We start from the raw sequence: 20,854 nt of genomic DNA, 5'->3' as shown, positions 1-20,854 counted from the left end.
AGGGTTAAGGCATGTTCCTTGTACCTACTGAGCCCATGCAGGAGAGACCTGGGAGGACAGACCCGGAGTAAGCCCTTGAGCACCGGGTGTGAACAAAACAGGAAAGAAGTAAGGAAGGAAGGAGGGAGGGAGGGAAGGAGGGTGGGAGGGAGGAAGGAAGGAAGGAAGGAAGGAAGGAAGGAAGGAAGGAAGGAAGGAAACAAGGAAACAAGGAAGGAAGGAAGGAAACAAGGAAACAAGGAAGGAAGGAAGGAAGGAAGGAAGGAAGGAAGGAAGGAAGGAAGGAAGGAAGGGAGAAAGGGAGAGAGGGAGGGAGGGAGGGAGGGCCAGAGTAATTGCACAGCGGTAGGGCGTTTGCCTTGCACACAGCCAACCTGGGTTGGATTCCAGCATCCCATATGGTTCCCCAGCCTCCCAGGAGCAATTTCTAAGCGCAGAGCCAGGAACCCTGAGTGCCGCCGGGTATGGCCCAAACCCCCTACCCCAAAAAAAGAAAGAAGAAACTGCAAAAACGGTAAGAAAAGATTGCATGGTCAGAGGTTGGGGTGCACAGGTCAAGCCAGTGTGTGCGGAACCCAGGGCCTAGCCACATTGGACGCTGCAGAAACCGCTTAGCGCAACCTTCAGGTCAAGCACCGCCCGCCGCCCACCCAGCCCGCCCACCTCTCCCACCTATTGGCTCCGCCCTTCGCGAGACCCCGCTCCAGACCTGCTCTAAGACCCACCAACCACTTTCCCCATCCACCAGCCGCCTCCGGTCCCCGCCCAGACTCCCCCGGGTCCTTCCTTAGGCCGGAGCTGGAGACGCTGAGTTTCTCTCCCACCCGCCCAGTCAAGGGGAGCAGCCGTACCAACTGGACGCCGGGCCAGGCTGGCAAGCTGGCTGCAGTGTCTTCAGCCTGGAGGCCCATGTCCTGAGGCTCCTGCTCCAGGGCCTCCTGGAGACTTATCCTGGCGGATAAGTTTTATCCACCTTCCCAAGGTCACCTCCAGGCTCTGCTCTCAGTTTCCCTGGGAGCTGCTAGGTGCCCGCTGCACAGTCCCTCTGCACAGTCTGCACTCCAGGCTTCAGTGCCCTTTTCTTCCATTAGAAGTGACTTTCCCTCCCACCATACAAGGTCTTTTTTTTTTTTCCTGCTGTTCCCTCCTACCTGGATCCTTTGTTCTGAAATCTCTAAGTGAGGGCCAGCAGCCAACCGCCCTGTGCAGAGAAAGGAAATGCCTCTTATTAAAGCAGATATGGAGGCCACAGCGATTGTCCTCACTGGAAGCCTGTGGCCTGTTTTCTGTCACTCTGAGTCCAAAGCAAGGGTGAGGGATGGAGCTCTGTGGTAGAAAACTCACTTTCAATTGGTATGTGGTTCCGGATTTTTTTTTTTTTGAGTCACACCCAGCGGCGGTGCTCAGGGGTTACTCCTGGCTGTCTACTCAGAAATAGCTCCTGGCAGGCACGGGGGACCACATGGGACACCGGGATTTGAACCAACCACCTTTGGTCCTGGATCGGCTGCTTGCAAGGCAAACGCCTGTGCTATCTCTCCGGGCCCGGTTCTGGATTTTTGAGGCCTTAAGCCAGGACTTACTCCTGGCTCTGTGCTTAGGGACACCTGGGAGGGCTCAAAATGTCATGTGTGGTACTGGAGGTCGAAACAGGGCCAGCCGTGTGCCCCAGTGCATGACTCTGTCGATGCCCTGTCTCAGCTTCAGAAAATCCTGGGAAGGGCACAAAATGCACCCCAATGGCCCTGATAGACCAGTATTAGAGCATCTAGCAGTGAGCACCTAGATCAGCAACACTGAAGAGAGCAATGACAGGAGCAGAGGGCACTGGCCTTGCATGTGGCCAAGTCAGAGTCAGGTTCCGTTGCTGGTGCTGCATCGGAGTGAGGTCTGAGCACTGAGTCAGGAGTAAGCTCTGAGCACAGTTGAGTGTGGTCCCAAAACAGAGTATGGGTCGAGAACTCAGCTGATGTGTTCTCAATGAGATCACTGATAGGTGTATTGATTGAGATCCTTGGATCAGTGCCCAGGAGACAGATATAGTGTTGCCAGAGAATGGAACCACCCACCCAAGGTGACAGATGTGGGTGGAGGGATAGTTCTTTCGTAGAATCCTTCAGTAGAATTCTATGGTCAAAGTGCTGATAAAGGTCCAGTCCTCTAACAAATGGGAAAAGCGGCCTGGAGAGATAGCACAGCGGCGTTTGCCTTGCAAGCAGCCAATCTAGGACCAAAGGTGGTTGGTTTGAATCCCGGTGTCCCATATGGTCCCCTGTGCCTGCCAGGAGCTATTTCTGAGCAGACAGCCAGGAGTAACCCCTGAGCACCACCAGGTGTGACCCAAAAACAAAACAAAACAAAAAAAACCAACAACAAATGGGAAAAGCAAAACAAGACTCAGCTTCTGCACCGGGGTTTTTCTCTTTCTTAGCTGGCTAGAAATATTTCCACCTGCGATTACTATCTCTTTGGATCTTTTGGTTATATTTTTGGCCACACTCTACCCCAGAAGTGCTCACGGCTGCTCCCAGCTTAGTGCTCAGTGATCTTGCGGGCATTGCTGGGGGACCACGGTGCCAGGGTTCACTCTACGGCCTCCTGTGTACAAAGCTGTGCTCAGTTTATTGAACGTCTCTCTGGCTCAGGTTCTTTCTATTTGCCTTGGTTTGATGATGTTCTCATCTTAGCAGGTTGCTCTGGGCCATGCCCACCTCCCTCTCCACAGACTCTCCCCAGAAGAAACTGCTACAGGGTGTGTGTGTGTGTGTGTGTGTGTCCCTGAGCATGGTGTGTGTGTGTGTGTATGTGTCCCTGAGCAAGCCCAGCAAGCATCGCCAGGTGCAGATGCGGTGGTTCTTTGAATCCATTGGCCCAAATGCCAGCAGACACAGCAGGTGAGTCATTTTCTGGATTGGCAGCTGTTGTGTATGTAAATATTTTAGGGAATTATTATGTTACTGACCCTACCCTGATCGGTGATTGTGCCCTACCCTAGGGTGTGACCTGGCATTCTGCCCCCACCCTAGGGTAGTACCTGATTCTGCTTCCACCATTGGGTGGTATCTGATCCCACCATTGGGTGGTACCTGATTCTGGGGGATAAAAACAAGGGTCTGTGGAAGGCGAGAGGCTTTTGGCAGGAAGTGATGCTGAGGCTTTGGACTTCAGTCTTGTCCACCGAATAAAGCTAATATTTCCACAAGCCTGACAGTCTTCGAGCTGTTTACCCGCCGTTTCACCCGCCGTTTCACTTCAGAACTGTCGGCTAGACAGGGTGGCAGACGCGTGCATCGAGCTGAAGGGGAAAGACCTCATCCTCCATCCCTCCATCAGTCAACCTCTTCAGGGACTGACTTGCTACATAATGACGATCGAACAGGCGTTAATAACTGTAAGTGAAATACATCATTGGAAATTTCCTCTGCTGACCATTAAATGGTTTCTGTGGTTAGTCATGTGGATTCTGCCACCTTTTTTCTTACACATTGGTTCTCGAGTATACAAGTGGATTATTCCATTTTGTTTAAAACTAATTGGTTTTGATCTAAGGACAATCACTGCAGTTGGATGGTTGTGGTCTATATTTCAAATGAAAATTGCATTGTCTCCAGCCATCATAGTTGGTGGAATTTCTGTGTTGGCTCACATTATTACTGTGAGCATAGTTATTGGCTGGTATTTAGGAAATAGAAAGTGTAGAAATGGTGAGGCTAAAACCAGTATGGATAATAAGGAAATCTATCTGATGAAAACTCAGACCAAGGTGCGGGCTGACGAATCCAGCCCCACCATCAACAATATAGAAAAAAAATTTTTTTTTGGTTTTTGGTTTTTGGGCCACACCCGGCGTTGCTCAGGGCTTACTCCTGGCTGTCTGCTCAGAAATAGCTCCTGGCAGGCACAGGGGACCATATGGGACACCAGGATTTGAACCAACCACCTTTGTTCCTGGATCGGCTGCTTGCAAGGCAAACGCCGCTGTGCTATCTCTCTGGGCCCAATATAGAAATTTTTGCTGGAAGAAAAACAACTTGGAAAGTTAAGCCTGATTCTAGCGAATCGCATGACAGTAGTGACTCAGACAATGATCAACCTCCAGTGCTAACTTCAGAAGGGAGGCCTCGCTCTATTCACAAAATGAATCGCACAACAATGCAGATTCAGATGATGAACCACACGCTCGGTCTCAGAGCTCTCTATTCAGAGTAATTTTGCTAATCCGGCCTTATCCCCTTTACACGGGGTAAATGTTTCTAACTATGTACCCTATCAGATGGAAGAATTAGATATGTTTAAAAAAGCATGTAAAGAGTATGGGCCAAAATCACCATACAGTGTGGAGTTACTAAGACTTTGGAGTCATAACTCATTTTGGACTTTGTATGATTTTAAAAGAATCACTGAAATATGCTTGTCATCTAAACAGCGAACTGAATGGGAAATGTACTATTCAGAAGGTGTAAAAGCCAAATTATATAGCCCGGATGGTACGAAAAAGCAAGTTGCAGGTGTTACTCTATCGTATGAATTATTGATGGCAGAAAATCAATTTGCAAATATTCAGACACAAGCAGCTTTACCTAAAGAAATCTTAAATTTAATTAGGGATACTGCATTGTCATCATGGGAAAAAATTGATTCTAACAGCATTGGTAGAGGAAACTTTTTAAAAATTACCCAAGGCCCTTATGAGTCATATGCAGAGTTTGTAGGTAAGATTAAAGATTCTCTGAAGTTACAAGTCGAAGATGAGGAGATGAGAAACTTCCTAGAAAATCTTTGGCTTATCATAATGCAAATTCGGCCTGTAGATTAATATTGAATACATTAAATGAAAAGGCAGATGTGAATGATTACCTTTATGCCTGTTGGAATGTCTATGGGGAACCCCAACCCCCACCCCACTTAGACTCAGTACAAACCTTCCCAGTTACCAAGGGAACAATGCCTTACTCCCCTTGGGGACAGGACACTTTCCGTAAACCAGCTCTTTGCCCAAAATGCAAAAGGGGTCACCACTGGGCAAAAGATTGCAGATCCAGAAACCTCATTGATAATAACCTAAGTAGAGGTTTCAACACAGTCCCCAGGAGGCAAATCACATGCTACCATTGTGGAAAACAGGGGCATATCAAAAGAAATGGCCATTTCCTTATAAATTCAGCTTCTCAAGAACACACATACAAAATGCAGGGAAATTCCCACAGGGTCTCCCTCCAGGCCCTTCCAAATCAGGGGCAAAGCTCACAGACAATAATCCTTCCAAGCCCAGCCCAAGAAAATTCATCACGATAAGGAAATTAATTCACTCCACACCAGGGAGTGCCGGGTTAGACATATTATGCCCAGAGGACATTACAATTTACCCAGGAGCATGCCCTTACATGTTAGAAACTGGAATTGTGGGCCCACCACCCCCAGATACTATGGGTTTGATTTTTGGCAGAAGTTCCCTCAACTTAAAGGGTATATCAGTAATCACTGGTATCATTGACTCAGATTCTATGGGAGAAATCATTGTAGTTATTACTGTACCAGTAACATGGACCTTTAAAAAAGGAGAAGCGATTGCCCAGATAGTAATAGTACCTTATGTCAAATTTGGGACTTCAGATAAGACTAGAATTGGAGGTTTTGGAAGCACAGATCCAGGTGCTGCTCAAAACCCAATCATGGCTCTGGTTACTAAATGTAAAGATGAACACCCATTGATCAAACTTCACTTGGAAGGGCAACCCTTTGACAAAATGATAGATATGGGTGCTCAGGTTACCGTAATTTCTGATAAAGAATGGCCAGAAAATTGGCCTCTTCAGGAAATCCCGTATTCGCTAGAAGGAATAGGAGGCCTGAGCTCCTGTTTGGTGAGTATGAGGACTATGATATTTTACGGCCCAGAAAATCAAAAAGCAATAATCAGACCTCACGTGGGCCCATTTTCACCATCCCTGTGGGGCCGTGACCTAACAAACAGTGGAAAGCAGAATTCCACATCCCATTAGCTCCAGAAGAGCCCAAACCTTCTTTTGATTTAAAAACCCAAAAATTTTAGTAGGGGCCACTACCATAAAAACACCAGCACCAATGAAAATAAAATGGAAATCTTTCGAACCAATTTTGACAGGTCAGTGGCCCCTTAAAACTGATAAATTAAAGGTGCTGACAGAATTAGTGGAGGAACAGCTAAGTTTAGGACATATTGAACCATCTTTTTCTCAATGGAATTCACCTATATTCACTACAAAAAAGAAATCTGGTAAATGGAGACTTTTGATGGATCTTAGAGCTGTAAATTTATCCATGATACCTATGGGCAAATTGCAGACTGGTTCACCATCACCTGTAGTTATTCCAAAGGAATGGCCACTAATTATAATTGATCTGAAAGACTGCTTCTACCATATTCCTATCCACCCAGATGATAAAAAACGTTTTGCATTCTCAATTCCTTCTCTCAATAATACCCATCCCTGCAGATGTTTCCAATGGACTGTTCTCCCCCAAGGCATGCTGAATTCCCCAACCATGTCAGTGTTTTGTAGATAAGGTTTTGACCCTGCTTGTGAAAAATTTCCTCAAGCCATGATATTTCATTATACAGATGATATCTTGCTCACAATGAACAATGAAACAGATTTACACGACTTATACTCTTATGTTATTGACTGTTTACAAACATCAGGACTGAAAATAGCTTTAGAAAAAATACAGATAATGCCATCGTATCAATATTTGGGTTTTATTTTGGACCAGACGTCTATACGTCCACAAAAAAATTCTATCAAAAAAGAAAACCTCGGGCCCGGAGAGGTAGCACAGCAGTGTTTGCCTTGCAAGCAGTCGATCCAGAACCTAAGGTAGTTGGTTCGAATCCCGGTGTCCCATATGGTCCCCCATGCTTGCCAGGAGCTATTTCTGAGCAGACAGCCAGGAGTAACCCCTGAGCACCGCTGGGTGTGACCCAAAGACCAAAAAAAAAAAAAAAAAAAACAACCTCAGAACGCTTAATGATTTTCAGAGACTTTTAGGTGATGTAAATTGGCTCCACCCTGCACTAGGAATCCCGAAAGCAGAGTTATCTAATCTGTTTAAAACGTTGGAGGGTGACTCTGCTTTAGATAGCCCGAGAACCTTAACAACAGCTGCCAAAAATGAATTGGACATCTTCTGGAGCAGAGTACAAAAATCATTTCTCTTAAGATTCATCCTAGGAGAAAAGGTATTTCTGTTAATCTTTTCTACTATAGAAACCCCCACAGGGGCCTTGATGCAACAGTCAGGACCTTTGGAATAGGTGTATTTACATAACAAACAGCCTCACTCAGTTGTCCTCTACTTGCAACTGATTTCAGAGATTATTATCAAGGCAAGACTCAGATCTATATCTTTACTAGGTTTTGACCCAGATATAATAGTTTTGCCAATACCAAAAAAGGAAATTGAGTCAATATTGCCTCTTAATGAATCTCTACAAAGGGCCCTCTCAGATTTCACAAGAGAAATATCCTCCCATTATCCAGCAGGAAAAACTTGGGACTTTTTAAAGAAAACTCAGTTTGTTATTTCTTCAATTGTTCGGGATTCCCCTATTCCCAATGCCAAGGTTTTTTTACATCAATGGATCCCAAAATGGAAAAGGAGGAATAACCGGAGACAACATTAATATGACCATAGATACCAAATATAAATCTGCACAGAAAGTTGAATTAGCAACATTAATTTACCTATTAGTAAATGTATCTGAAGCCATGAATATAGTTTCTGATTCTTTGTATGTGGTAAATTTATGTCATGTGATAGCCACTGCTTCCCTTAATGCTAATAACCCGATCATACAGAACTTACTTAAATGATTACAGCAGCTTCTTCAAAAACGAACTGAGCCCATCTTCATCATGCATATTAGAGCACACTCAGGTCTTCCAGGACCGATGGCTCAAGGAACTAAAACTGCTGACTTGCTAGCAATGCCTATATTTAAATCACCTGTAGAGGAACATTCAGCCCTACACACAAATGCTCGCCGTTTACATGTGAATTACCAAATTCCATGGAGGCAAGCTAGAGAAATTGTAGAAAACTCAACATATGTGCACCATTAACAAAAAAGACTCACATAGCAGGAGCAAACCCAAGAGGCTTACAGTCTAATGAACTTTGGCAAATGGATATAACTCAAACAGATTTATTTCCAAGAAAACCTTATCTTCATGTTGTGGTGGACACTTATTCTCGTTTTATTTGGGCAATTCCCATGTCTTCTAAAAAAATCTAAGACTGCTTGTAGTTTTCTTTTACAATGTTTTTCTGTGATGGGTATTCCATATTCTATAAAAACTGATAATGGGCCAGCCTATGTTAGCAAAACTTTTGAATTTTTTTTTGTAAAGAATGGCAGATAAGACATCTCAAAGGAATTCCTTACAATTGTAGGGGACAGGCCATTGTAGAAAGGACTCACAGAACCTTAAAAACTCAATTGCAAAAAAATAGAAAAAGAGGTTTACCACCAACGGATTTGCTGTCTTTGACTCTTATTACACTAAATTACTTAAACTTACCCCAAGGGGAAAGTTACAATGCAGCAGAAAGACATTTTAAAGAAGATATTCAGAGACAAAAAAAAAACCCATAAACCTATTTGGATCAAGGAGGATGGAAAATGGATAGCTGGATATCTTCTCCTAAGAGGAAGGGGTTATGCCTATGTTTCTACAGATGACAACCCTCCCAAGAAATTTTGGGTTCCATTACGCCTTGTTAGAAATCGGCCTAGCACAAATGATCAGGTTCAGACTATAAACTCCCCTTCAGAGCAAAAACAGGATACTCCAGACACTAACAGCAGTAATATTGCTGAGATCTCTGGGGCAGGGAACAAGGATTTAGCTGTCACACCCATACATTGAGTGAGACTGATGGTAGTGATAAACCCTTACACTCCGAGATGAAAAAGGAAAGACAGGAACCTGTCTTAACTGGGCTCCAAAATATAGGAAACGTTTGCTACATGAACTCAATATTGCAATGCTTGTATAATATTTCAGACTTGACTCAGTATTTTCATCAAGATCATTATAAAAAGGATATTAACAAGAAAAATCCGATGGGGCATGAAGGTAAATTAGCCGAAGAATTTGGTCGGCTCATCAAAACCATGGGTAATGGATTTCATAGATATATTAACCCTGAAAGCTTCAAAGTAACAATTGGTTTACTTAATGACCAGTTTGCTGACACAATCAGCAGGATCCACACGAACTACTGATGTTCCTAATAGAGGGACTACATCAGGACTTGCTTACTGTAAATCTAATGACAGACAAAACTACACATCTTATGGAAAATGAAAATTATGAACAATTTAGTCCAGAACACCAAAAGGCTCACAAATCTATTATTTATGATCTCTTTCAAGGACAATTCAAATCTATACTACAGTGTCTCACATGCCACCAAAAGTCTGAGGTTTATGAGACATTTGTTCATTTGTCTCTGGCTGTTACATCTAAAGATAAATGTACATTACAGGAATGCCTCTCTGAATTTTTTAAAGAAGAAGAGTTAAGGGATGACAACAAAGTTCTGTGCAACAGCTGCAAAACTAGAAGGGATTTTTTAAAGAAAACATACTTATGGAAACTGCCACCAGTACTTATAATACACTTGAAACGTTTTGCTTTTGATAACAAACAAATAAAAAAATTGCATACTTATGTAGATTTTCCTTTAGAAGATCTCAATTTAGTAGAATTCACTTCAGAGAATAAAAGCAAGATTAAGGGGGCCGGGAAGGTGGCGCTAGAGATAAGGTGTCTGCCTTGTAAGTGCTAGCCAAGGAACGGACCGCGGTTCGATCCCCCGGCGTCCCATATGGTCCCCCCAAGCCAGGGGCAATTTCTGAGCACTTAGCCAGGAGTAACCCCTGAGCATCAAACGGGTGTGGCCCAAAAAAAAAAAAAAAGCAAGATTAAGAAATACAACTTATTATCAGTGTCAAACCATTATGGTAAAGTTCACTGTGGACACTGTACTTCATACTGTAAAATTGCTGCAAAACAACACTGGATCAATTTTGATGACAAGAAGATCAAAAAAGTCCCTAATAATTGGTGAAATCCACAGCAGCGTACATCCTGTTTTATACTTCTTAAAGATCTACAATGAACACCAGATAATCATTTCACTTCCTTATCGGTTGCTATTAATGCTCTAGGATTCTTTCCACATTATTATTGATAATAAATATGGATTGAAAATCATGGAACCCCAATGTGTTTCCTTGTATGATGGATTTATGTCTTAATTTCATTATTGCTCTAGGTCTCAGTTAATCATGAAATTTTATGATTCAATTTAGTCAAGGTTCACCTGAAAGAGATATTTCTCATCATATTAATGTTGTTTTTCTTTCTAGGTATACTCATTTAACAACTTTCACTCTTTTTATTTTAACATCATTGCTTTATTTCCCTCAATTTAGGTTTTAGGACACTGACATAATGGTAATTTTTAGGTGGACTTTCTTCACAGTGCTTCTTGCCTTGATTGATTATCATAGAGTCACTGTTATACAATAACTTTGTATATATACTGTTATACACCTATAGTAGAGTTTCCCATGTTTGTATTGCGCATGAAATTCTCTTTCGGATCTGCTCTGCTCTGCCATAAAAAAATTTTTTTTTAATTTGAAATGATTTATCTAAACAGTTGCCGGCTATTACATTTTAAGGCGCTTTTAGTTAATTCAGCTGAATTTTCTTTTCTTTTGCTCTATTTTGTATCCTTTCCAACAAATATTTTTTGGTATGAGTGAGTGTTGTGGCCATATTTTTTGTGAAGTCTGTATTTGTATGTCTTGTTCAGTGTCTGTTTTGCATATTTTGTATATAGTTCCCTTTTTCCTAACTTTATCTTCCTTCCTAACTTTATCTTCCCCAATTTCGTCTTCCTTATCCTTCCTTCCTAGTTCTTTTTTTTTTTTTTTTTTTTTTTTGTGGTTTTTGGGTCACACCCGGCAGTGCTCAGGGGTTATTCCTGGCTTCACGCTCAGAAATTGCTCCTAGCAGACACGGGGGACCATATGGGAAGCTGGGATTTGAACTGATGACCTCCTGCATGAAAGGCAAACACCTTACCTCCATGCTATCTCTCCGGCCCCTTCCTAGTTCTTAACATTTAATTCTCAGGATTCCCTTCACATGTGCAACTCATCTCCTTCACCCACAATTACAAGCCTCCTGATCTCGGCCCGAGGAAGAAATCCGTGACTGTTGGAGTCTTATACCACGTTTGCTGCAAACTTGTTGAAAATGAAGCCACCTGGAATTTGTGTCACAATGAAACCCCAGAAAAAAGATCCATGGATAAGACCCACAATCTCTGGATCCCAGTTAAACTGTATTATCTGAATCTCTGGTTTTCCATCCACATACACAGTGCTATTGTTGACCATCTCTACAATGGCTACCCCAAGATTGCACCGATCCCAAGAAAATGCAGAAGCCCAACCAACTCATGATGGCTTCAACCCGCTTTTCCAGACCCATCAAGTGTCTTTGGCCGGTCTTTTTGGAGTTCCAGACCCCTCATCTTTACAGATTGATATTGGACTCTGTAGAAATTTCACCTTTGTATTTTTCTTATAATTGTAATCCTTTGAATTTATATTTGGTACTACACTTCTTTTGACTATTGTAATTAATGTTTTCTATTTTAGTTTTTAATCTTAGGAGTTGATGTTGTATTACATTAGGATTTTGCTTTCTTGACTTTAAGTTAGTGGGTTAGATGTTGTTGTCTATAATTTCCTAAATTATATTTTTGTCTGGTCTCAGGGCTTTTTGCGTGGGCACATCATAGGCAAAATACTAGGTTTATAGGAGGTTCCATCCACTTTGGATGGATCCTCAAGTTGTTTATTTACACAGGGAGGGTCTCTGCCTTAAACATTTTGTTTTGGTTTGTGACTTAAGCTCCCATCTATAAATAATAGACCTTATTGGTACATCAATTTCGGACATCATATGGACTTCAGCCTGGATTAAGAACTTAGATTAAGTTCAGAAGCCTATTGATCATCATTGCAGTGTCCCCCACTGTGCAGGGGGTATATGCTTCTTCCTCCAAAATAAGGGCCTAATTCAATGACCTCAAAGATGGGCTTTCTGGTCTACCTGGACTTGAATGAAAATGGGGCCGGAGAGATAGCATGGAGGTAAGGCGTTTGCCTTTCATGCAGAAGGTCATTGGTTCGAATGCCATGCCGGTATCTGCTAGGAGCGATTTCTGAGCATGGAGCGAGGAGTAACTCCTGAGCACTGCCAGGTGTGACCCAAAAACCAACAACAACAAATAAAGAAAAGGTGCTTCTTCTTGCCTGCTACACAACCTTTCTGGCATCTCTTCAAAGGATCTATGGACGTCTTAGATTTATCTTCTCAGGAGCTTATAATTGATTCCTTGATACATGTTTCTGGTTTTAGACACCCTGTGTTTAGGTTAGAAGTTTTTCTTTACATTTTCCTGTGATGTGCTTATGCAAACAGCTGCTCTTTTATTGACTAGTTTTTCCTTTAATAATTGTAGACAATATTGTTTGTTTACTAAAAACAAACGGGGGGGGGATTGTTGTGTATGTAAATATTTTAGGGGATTATTATGTTACTGACCCTACCCTGATCGGTGATTGTGCCCTACCCTAGGGTGTGACCTGGCATTCTGCCCCCACCCTAGGGTAGTACCTGATTCTGCTTCCACCATTGGGTGGTATCTGATCCCACCTTTGGGTGGTACCTGATTCTGGTTTTTGGGCCACACCCGGCGGTGCTCAGGGGTTACTCCTGGCTGTCTGCTCAGAAATAGCTCCTGGCAGGCACGGGGGACCATATGGGACACCGGGATTCGAACCAACCACCTTTGGTCCTGGATCGGCTGCTTGCGAGGCAAACGCCGCTGTGCTATCTCTCCGGGCCCGGTACCTGATTCTGGGGGATAAAAACAAGGGTCTGTGGAAGGCGAGAGGCTTTTGGCAGGAAGTGATGCTGAGGCTTTGGACTTCAGTCTTGTCCACCGAATAAAGCTAATATTTCCACAAGCCTGACAGTCTTCGAGCTGTTTACCCGCCGTTTCACCTGCCGTTTCACTTCAGAACTGTCGGCTAGACAGGGTGGCAGACGCGTGCATCGAGCTGAAGGGGAAAGACCTCATCCTCCATCCCTCCATCAGTCAACCTCTTCAGGGGCTGACTTGCTACAGCAGCTTCCTGGCTTTCCTCAGTGGACAGAGCGAGCTTGCATCTGGCCTCTGATCCCTCTGAAAGGCCTCTCTCTTCTCACCTCTGGCCTTCCTATGCTTTTCAGCTGTGTCTCTTTCCTCTTCTCTGCCACAGGGGGCGCCAAGCCCAGCACTCCAGCCAGAGCATCTGCAGAAGTCCTTAACCTTTCCTTTGTTGTTATTGGGCCACACCAATTGGCGCTCAGGGCTTACTCCTCATTCTGTGCTCAGAGATCACTCCTGGAGGTGCTCAGAGGACCATGTGGGATCCCGGGTATGGAACCCAGGTCAACTGTATGCAAGGCAAAAGCCCTTCCCACTGTGCTATTCCTCTAACCCTGTTATTGAGCCATGAGCAGCACTGAGCAGGCAGCTCACTGGAGGGAGGAATGGCCCTCATCCATGTCCATGTCCATGTGCAGAAACATGCATACATTAAGGGACACAGCATACATACCGCAGAAACACATGCACATGTGTGCAGGAATACATGCATACACACATGCAGGCATGTATGTGGAAACACATGAAGGAACACATACACACATGCAGAAACATGCAGGAATGCATATGCTGGTAAGTACATGTTGTATTATTTAAAATCTTTTTTGGGGGGTCACACCCAGCAGCACTCAGGGGTTACTCCTGGCTCTACGCTCAGAAATTGCTCCTGGCAGGCTTGGTGGACCATATGGGATGCCGGGATTCAAACCACTGTCCTTCTGCATGCAAGGCAAACACCTTACCTCTATGCTATCTCTCCGGCCCCTGTATTATTAATTATAAAGTCCTAGTGTTGTGGTGAGGCCCTCTTGGCTAGGCCCAGCGCTTACAGACCATACAGCCACCAGGTCTGTAGGTAGCAGGGTAATGGTGGAGACATGATTTCACAGGCAGTCAGTTGAATTTTCAGGAGAAATTCAACTTTATTAAAAGGTCCTAACTGCCATGTGAATTTCCCACATGACTTCTAAGCTAAGCAGCCTCTTTCCTGCTGCTCTGCATCCATCCTCTCTGTCTAAACCAGAGGTCTCAAACTCGCAGCCCGCGGGCCGTTTGCGGCCCTCCATACAACATTTGGTGGCCTGCGACCGGCCTTCAAATATCGCAGTATTCGCGATTATTCTCTTACTGAATAATCGCAATAAAAATCGCATTAGTAAGAAAAAATCGCATTAAACATTCGCATACCTGAAGCAGTTCCCTTTGGGGTGTGCAAATGTTTAATGCGATTTTTTGCGAATTTTTTTCTTACTAATGCAATTATTCAGTTAGCGAAATTCCTTATGTGGCCCTGCCTCACCCTGACTTTGCCTCCTGTGGCCGTAGCTCAGGGCCCCAGACCCTGCTGTGGCATCCTGGGCTGAAGGAATTAGAGCAGAGGGAGTGTGGTGGGTACAGTGTGGAGGGAAGAGGCAGAGAGGCCCTCAGGTACCAGGGACATGTGGTCTGAGCACCCGAGAGGGGTCTCTCAGGAGACCCAGAGTATGAGGACCACATACTTATGGGGTCACCACTTCTGTGCCTCCACCCCCTGTCAACATGGCCCGACGCTGTCTCTAAGGCCAAAGACTGGGGAGAGGTGGGGAGTCTAGCAGCATGTCCAGCTGGCTCAGGCGTGTGCTGCCAGCACAGGCCCTCGGGTTGTTTATGGAGCACTTGTCTGAATTTAAACAAACCTCCTGTTTGGGCTCTGATCTCTCAAGGAGGGTGAGCTTCTGGGGAGATGGCTGGAGGATCTAGGAAGATTGCAGGGAGGATCCAGGGAGATTGCAGGGAGAACCTGGGAGAACACTGGGAGGATCTGGAGGGATGGATGGGAGGACCTGGGAGATCACTGGGAAGAAGATTACAGGAAGAACCTGGGGACATGTCTGGGAGAATCTCAGGAGATCACAGGGAGAATCTGGGAGATCATCAGGAGGATCTTGGGAGATCATTGGAGGGTCTGGGGAGATGGCAGGGAGAATCTGTCCCAGGGAGCTTGGGGTTCGGGACTCACGGTCCCTAGACCTACATGGCACAACTATCATTGAGTATGTCCTGAGCCCGTCCATCAACCCCCAAGGTCAAGGTTGGAACTCCTGTCATGGGCAGACATAGCACCACCCAGCCCTGCGTGCATGGCTCTCCAAGGTCTCCTGAGGAGCCTTGCTGTGACTTGGCAGGCAGATAGGCAGGCGAGGGCGAGGGTGGGTAGGCAGGCAGGCAGGCAGGCAGACAAACAGACAGGCAGGCAGAAAGGCAGAGAGACAAGCAGACAGTCAGAAAGACAGACAGGCAGAGACATAGGCAGACAGGTAGGCAAGGTGGTGCAGGCAGTACAGGTCTGAGCCAGTGCCTCTGACATGGAAAAGTGGTCCCAGAGTTCCAGGGGGACCCCAGAGCCAATAATTGCTGGGTCCACATGGCTGTGCCTCTGGGGACAGATCAGGACAAAATCAGGGCCCGGCCCAGAATGGACTTAGGCCGCTGTCCACTTCCTCTCTTAACTCCTGTCTGGGGCTCCCTGGGGCTTGCTTGGAGGCCGGAAATGCTGGGCAGGATCTGGGTGGGAGTCCTGGGACTCTGCTCCTGACCTGGCTTTGTAGACAGGGAGACGCATGACTGTGTTCCCAAGAAAGGGGAAGAGTGAGAGAAGTGGGGAGGCTGGGCAGAAGGAGAAAGGGGAGATGGACAGGAGGATTAGGGGAGGAAGGATTGAGAGAAGGAGAGGATTGATAGGAGGAGGATGGGAAGGAGGAATGGGGAAGAGAAACAAGTGGGGAGGACAGCAGGGGAGCGGAAAAGCAGGAGGTGAGTGATGGGAGGAGTGGGAGGTGAAGGAGGAGGTGGAGGAGGTGAGGAAGGAGGAGTGGGAGAGGAGGGAGGAGGCTTCAATCTGACTCACATCTCAGTTCTCACGCAGGGGCTGGGTCCACACTGGGGGAGAAGACGAGCTCCACCCCTGTCCACATGAGTCCAGGGTCCATTCTAGGGTCTGACCAGGAGAGGAGCCAGATTCTTGAGACAGAAATGGGGCCAAGGGTGACCAGAGGAATGTCAGGCCCCTGGGACTGCCCCCTCTCCCTGTAGGACAGGAAATGCTGAGAGCAGCACAAGCTGTGCTTCTTAAGGTCTCCTAGGGGCTTAAACCTTCCCTCTGCAGAACCATGGGGCCTTCAGCCTCTCAGTACTGGCTCAGACTTGGGTCTAGTCTGCATCAACCCCTCTGTCCCTGGAAAGGGCCCTGCCTCAGGCACAGCTACATCTAGACCCCATGTTGTCCAGAGCATCCCCACTCCACAAGAGAGAGAAGGCAGGGTGTTTCCTTTATTATTTTATTTTATTTTTTGGTTTTTGGGTCACACCGGTGACACTCAAGGGTTACTCCTGGCTCTGTTCTCAGAAATCACTCCTGGCAGGCTCAGAGGACCATATGGGATGCCGGGATTCGAACCTAGGTCTGTCCTGGGTCGGCTGTGTGCAAGGCAAATACCCTACTGCTGTGTTACCTCTCTGACTCCATCTGTTGAATTAAATAATTAAAGATGGTGCTGGATGGCGATGGATGGCGATGGATTCCTTTCTGCCACCCCAGGCCACATGGCTTTGCAACTCCATCCAGCCGGCCGGGTCCCAGGCCCAGGTGAAATCACTCACTCACAGTCAGGCGTCAGGAAGAATCATCTTTATTCAAGCCCTAGCCACCACGTGTGTGTGGCCTATTCATAACCTTTCAAGCGCAGCAATATTTTGCTAGCCCTGCATCTTATCTCCTGTTAGCCATCTTTCCTTTGGGGGGCTCCATGCGGCCCCAAGATCCAAAAGCCAGGGAGCCGGGCCAAGAGAGGAACGGCCAAAGGGCAAAGAGCCAAAAGGGCCGAATTCCCTTGGTCCCAGCCTTATCTACCTTTTTCCAAACCCCTCCCAGGAATGGGAGGGGCTTGCAGGTAAAGTTACACCTACTATCCGGTTCCCAAGACCCCTCCCAGAAATGGGAGGGTCTAGGGTCTCAAATGGGTACACCCACACCATCTATTATTATTATTATTTGGGTTTTGGGTTATTCCTGGCTCTGTGCTCAGAAATAGCTCCTGGCAGGGGGGACCATATGGGATGCCATATGTAGACAGGGAGATGCATGACTGTGTTCCCAAGAAAGTGGAAGAGGGAGAGAAGTGGGGAAGATGGATAGAAGGAGAAAAGGGAGATGGGTACCACCATCTGTCCCGTGGTGGTGGTGTGCAAGGCAAACGCCCTACCGCTGTACTATCTCTCCGGCCCCCTTTATTATTATTATTTATTATTATTATTATTTATTACTATTTTTAATAAATTAAATTTCTTTCTTTTAAACACTGTGGTTTACAGAGTTGCTCGTAATACAGTTATTCTGGCACTCAATATTCAAGCACCAATCCCTCCCCCAATGGAACATCCCCTTCACCCTTGACACCAGTTTCCCAACCTCCCAAAATCTGCCCGTTGGCAGGTCCAGATAATTAACTTAGTATTGCTTGGTCCAGCTAAATGGTAATGGCATTATTGAAAGAAACTTCATCTGAACAAATTGTGTGACATTATTATATCTTGACATATGTGACATTGTCATATCTGGACCAGGAGCCAAGCCAGGCTGTGAGGGGCCAGGAGGTGGGTTGGGACCCTGGAGGGCAGGAGAGGAGGGAGCAGCCTTTGACAGTCCAATTTCAAGGCTCTTGGCCCAGCTCATTCCCAGCCCTGCAACAACTCCTCACATTTGGGGCCTCTTGATGTCCACCTGGGAAAGACAATAAATTCCACAAGCAAGTTTGCGATCCCTGGATGCCACAACAGTGACAGCACAAAGGGAGGGAAACCAGTGAGATGGGGGTGGCTGAGAAAGGTGAGCCCAGGCTAGGCACTGCAGGGGGGCATTCACTCTGGACTGACCAGGATGTGGCCAGGATAGCCACACAGAGGGACCTGGCCACATGCCAGATGCAGATGCAGGCAAGCAGTGCTCCCCAGCCTCTTTTAGGTTTTATCTCTAGGGCACACCTGGTTGTGCTCAGGGGTTACCTCTGGCTCTGCACTGAGAATGACTCCTGACAGGCTCTGGAAACCATATAAGATGATGGAGATTGAACCTAGGTCAGCCATGCACCCTACCCACTGTGCTATCTCTCTGCCCTACCCCCATTTTGGTTTTGGGGATCACTCCTGGCAGGGCTCACGGGGTCTGGTATGCATTCTGACATTTAGTAATATTTATTTATTCTTGGTTTTGGGGCCACACCTGATGGTGGTGCTCAGAGCTTACTCCTGATTCTGTGCTTAGGGAAACACTCTTGGTGGGGCTCAAGGGACCATATGTGATGCTGAGTATCAAATCTGGGTGAATCAGGTGAAAGGCAAGTGTCCCCCAACTGTCCTATAACCTGGGAGATTAATTTTCAGCTTTTTTTTTTTTTGGTTTTTGAGTCACACCCAGCCGTGCTCAGGGGCTACTCTTGGCTCTATGCTCAGAAATCGCTCCTGGCAGGCTTGAGGGACCATATGAGATGCTGGGATTCAAACTACCGACCTTCTGCATGCAAGGCAAACACACTACCCCCATGCTATCTCTCCGGCCCCATAATTTTCAACTTTTTGTCTAAGGCTGTATATTTCCCTCAAAACATTGCTTTAACAGCATCTCATTATGCATAATAATATATTTCATGATCTTCCCAAAGCAAAAAAATGGGGCTGAGTGGTAGCAGAGCAGTAGGGCATTTGCCTTGCACGTGGCTGACCCAGGATGGAACTGGGTTCAATCCCTGGCATCCCAGATGGTCCCCCAAGCCAGGAGTGATTTCTGGGTGCAGTGCCAGGAATAACCCCTGAGCACAGCTGGGTGTGGCCCCAAAACAAAACAAAAAAAAAAACTAAACAGGGGCCGGGAAGGTGGCGCTAGAGGTAAGGTGTCTGCCTTGCAAGCACTAGCGTAGGGCGGACCACGGTTAGATCCCCGGGCGTCCCATATGGTCCCCCCCACGCCAGGGCAATTTCTGAGGGCATAGCCAGGAGTAACCCCTGAGTGTCAAATGGGTGTGGCCCAAAAACAAAAAAAAAAACCTAAACAAAACATTTTATGATTTTTGTTTAAAATGTTTTATTTTGGGGGGGTCACACACAGATATGCTCAGGACTTACTCCTGGCTCTGTACTCAGGGATCATTCCTGGTGGATTCAGGGGACCATACACGGTGGAAGGGATTAAATTCTGGTTGGCTGTGTGCAAGGCAAGCCCCTTAGGGGTTGGAGCAATAGCACAGAAGAAAGGGCTCTTGCCTGCATTCAACTAACCGAGGTTTGATCCCTGGCTCTCCATATGGCTCCTAACACCTGCCAGGAGTGGTCCCTAGCGCAGAGTTAGAGTAACCCCTGAACATCTTTGGGTGTAATCAAAGAATAAAACAAACAAAAAATCCTTTATAACTCCTGTGATTTGGCCCCCAGTATTTCAAAGTGCTGCATTTGGTTTCTAAACATTTCCAACATTTTCTAGTTTTTATTTGCTATTTCAGAAGAATATAGCATATAATGAACTCTTGTATTTTTTCTTTCTTTTGCACATGCAAGACAAGCCCCCTCCCCACTGATTATCGCTTCTACCTCCATTTCACTCCGTTGGAATGTGTGGCAACCATGGTCCAATATGTTGGACTTTGGCAAATATCCTATGTGCAGACAGAACAATTCTTTCACACTGTCGAGTGACAATTGAGATATATGAATGGTCCAGTTGGTTCGTCCTAAAGCCCAAACCCTGCAAAGTTGATTCCTGGACAGAGATGCTGACCAGCCAACCAGAAAGAAGAAAAACTGCACCCACATTCTGTGAACACTGACAAAAACTCTGTCATGAACAACTTTGTTTTGTTTTGTTTTTGGGTCAGATCCTGCGATGCTCAGGGGTTACTCCTGGCTTTGTGCTCAGAAATTGCTCCTGGCAGGCTCAGGGGACCATATGGGATGCTGGGATTAGAACCACTGTCCTGGGCCCGGAGAGATAGCACAGCGGCGTTTGCCTTGCAAACAGCCGATCCAGGACCAAAGGTGGTTGTTTCGAATCCTGGTGTTCCATATGGTCCCCCGTGCCTGCCAGGAGCTATTTCTGAGCAGACAGCCAGGAGTAACCCCTGAGCACCGCCGGGTGTGGCCCAAAAAAAAAAAAAAAGAAAAAAAAAAAAGAACCACTGTCCTTCCTGGGTGGGCTGCGTGCAAGGCAAAAGCCCTATCGCTGTGTTATCTCTCAAGCCCCAGAAACAACTTTGTAATTGCATCTCACGGCGATTCACTTAAGGAATGCTATTAATTAAAAAAACAAAACCAAAAACAAAATATTGTGCCCACATTCACCTGCTTCATTAATAGGACAAAAGCACATAGACTTTGAGGGGTCTGGAGTGGGATGGGGCCCAGCTTGTCTACACCATACACAGGCAGGTGTGGTCTGAATGCCAGAACCCTATGCGCGCGCGCGCGAGAGAGAGAGAGCGAGAGAGCGAGAGAGAGCGAGAGAGAGAGTGAGAGAGAGCGAGCGAGAGAGGAACAGAGAGAGAGAGCG

Source organism: Suncus etruscus, chromosome 5 (assembly GCF_024139225.1).
Source record: "Suncus etruscus isolate mSunEtr1 chromosome 5, mSunEtr1.pri.cur, whole genome shotgun sequence".
Classification (NCBI taxonomy): Eukaryota; Metazoa; Chordata; class Mammalia; order Eulipotyphla; family Soricidae; genus Suncus; species Suncus etruscus.
The sequence above is the reverse complement of the archived record's forward strand: the minus strand, read 5'-3'. Positions refer to the sequence as shown.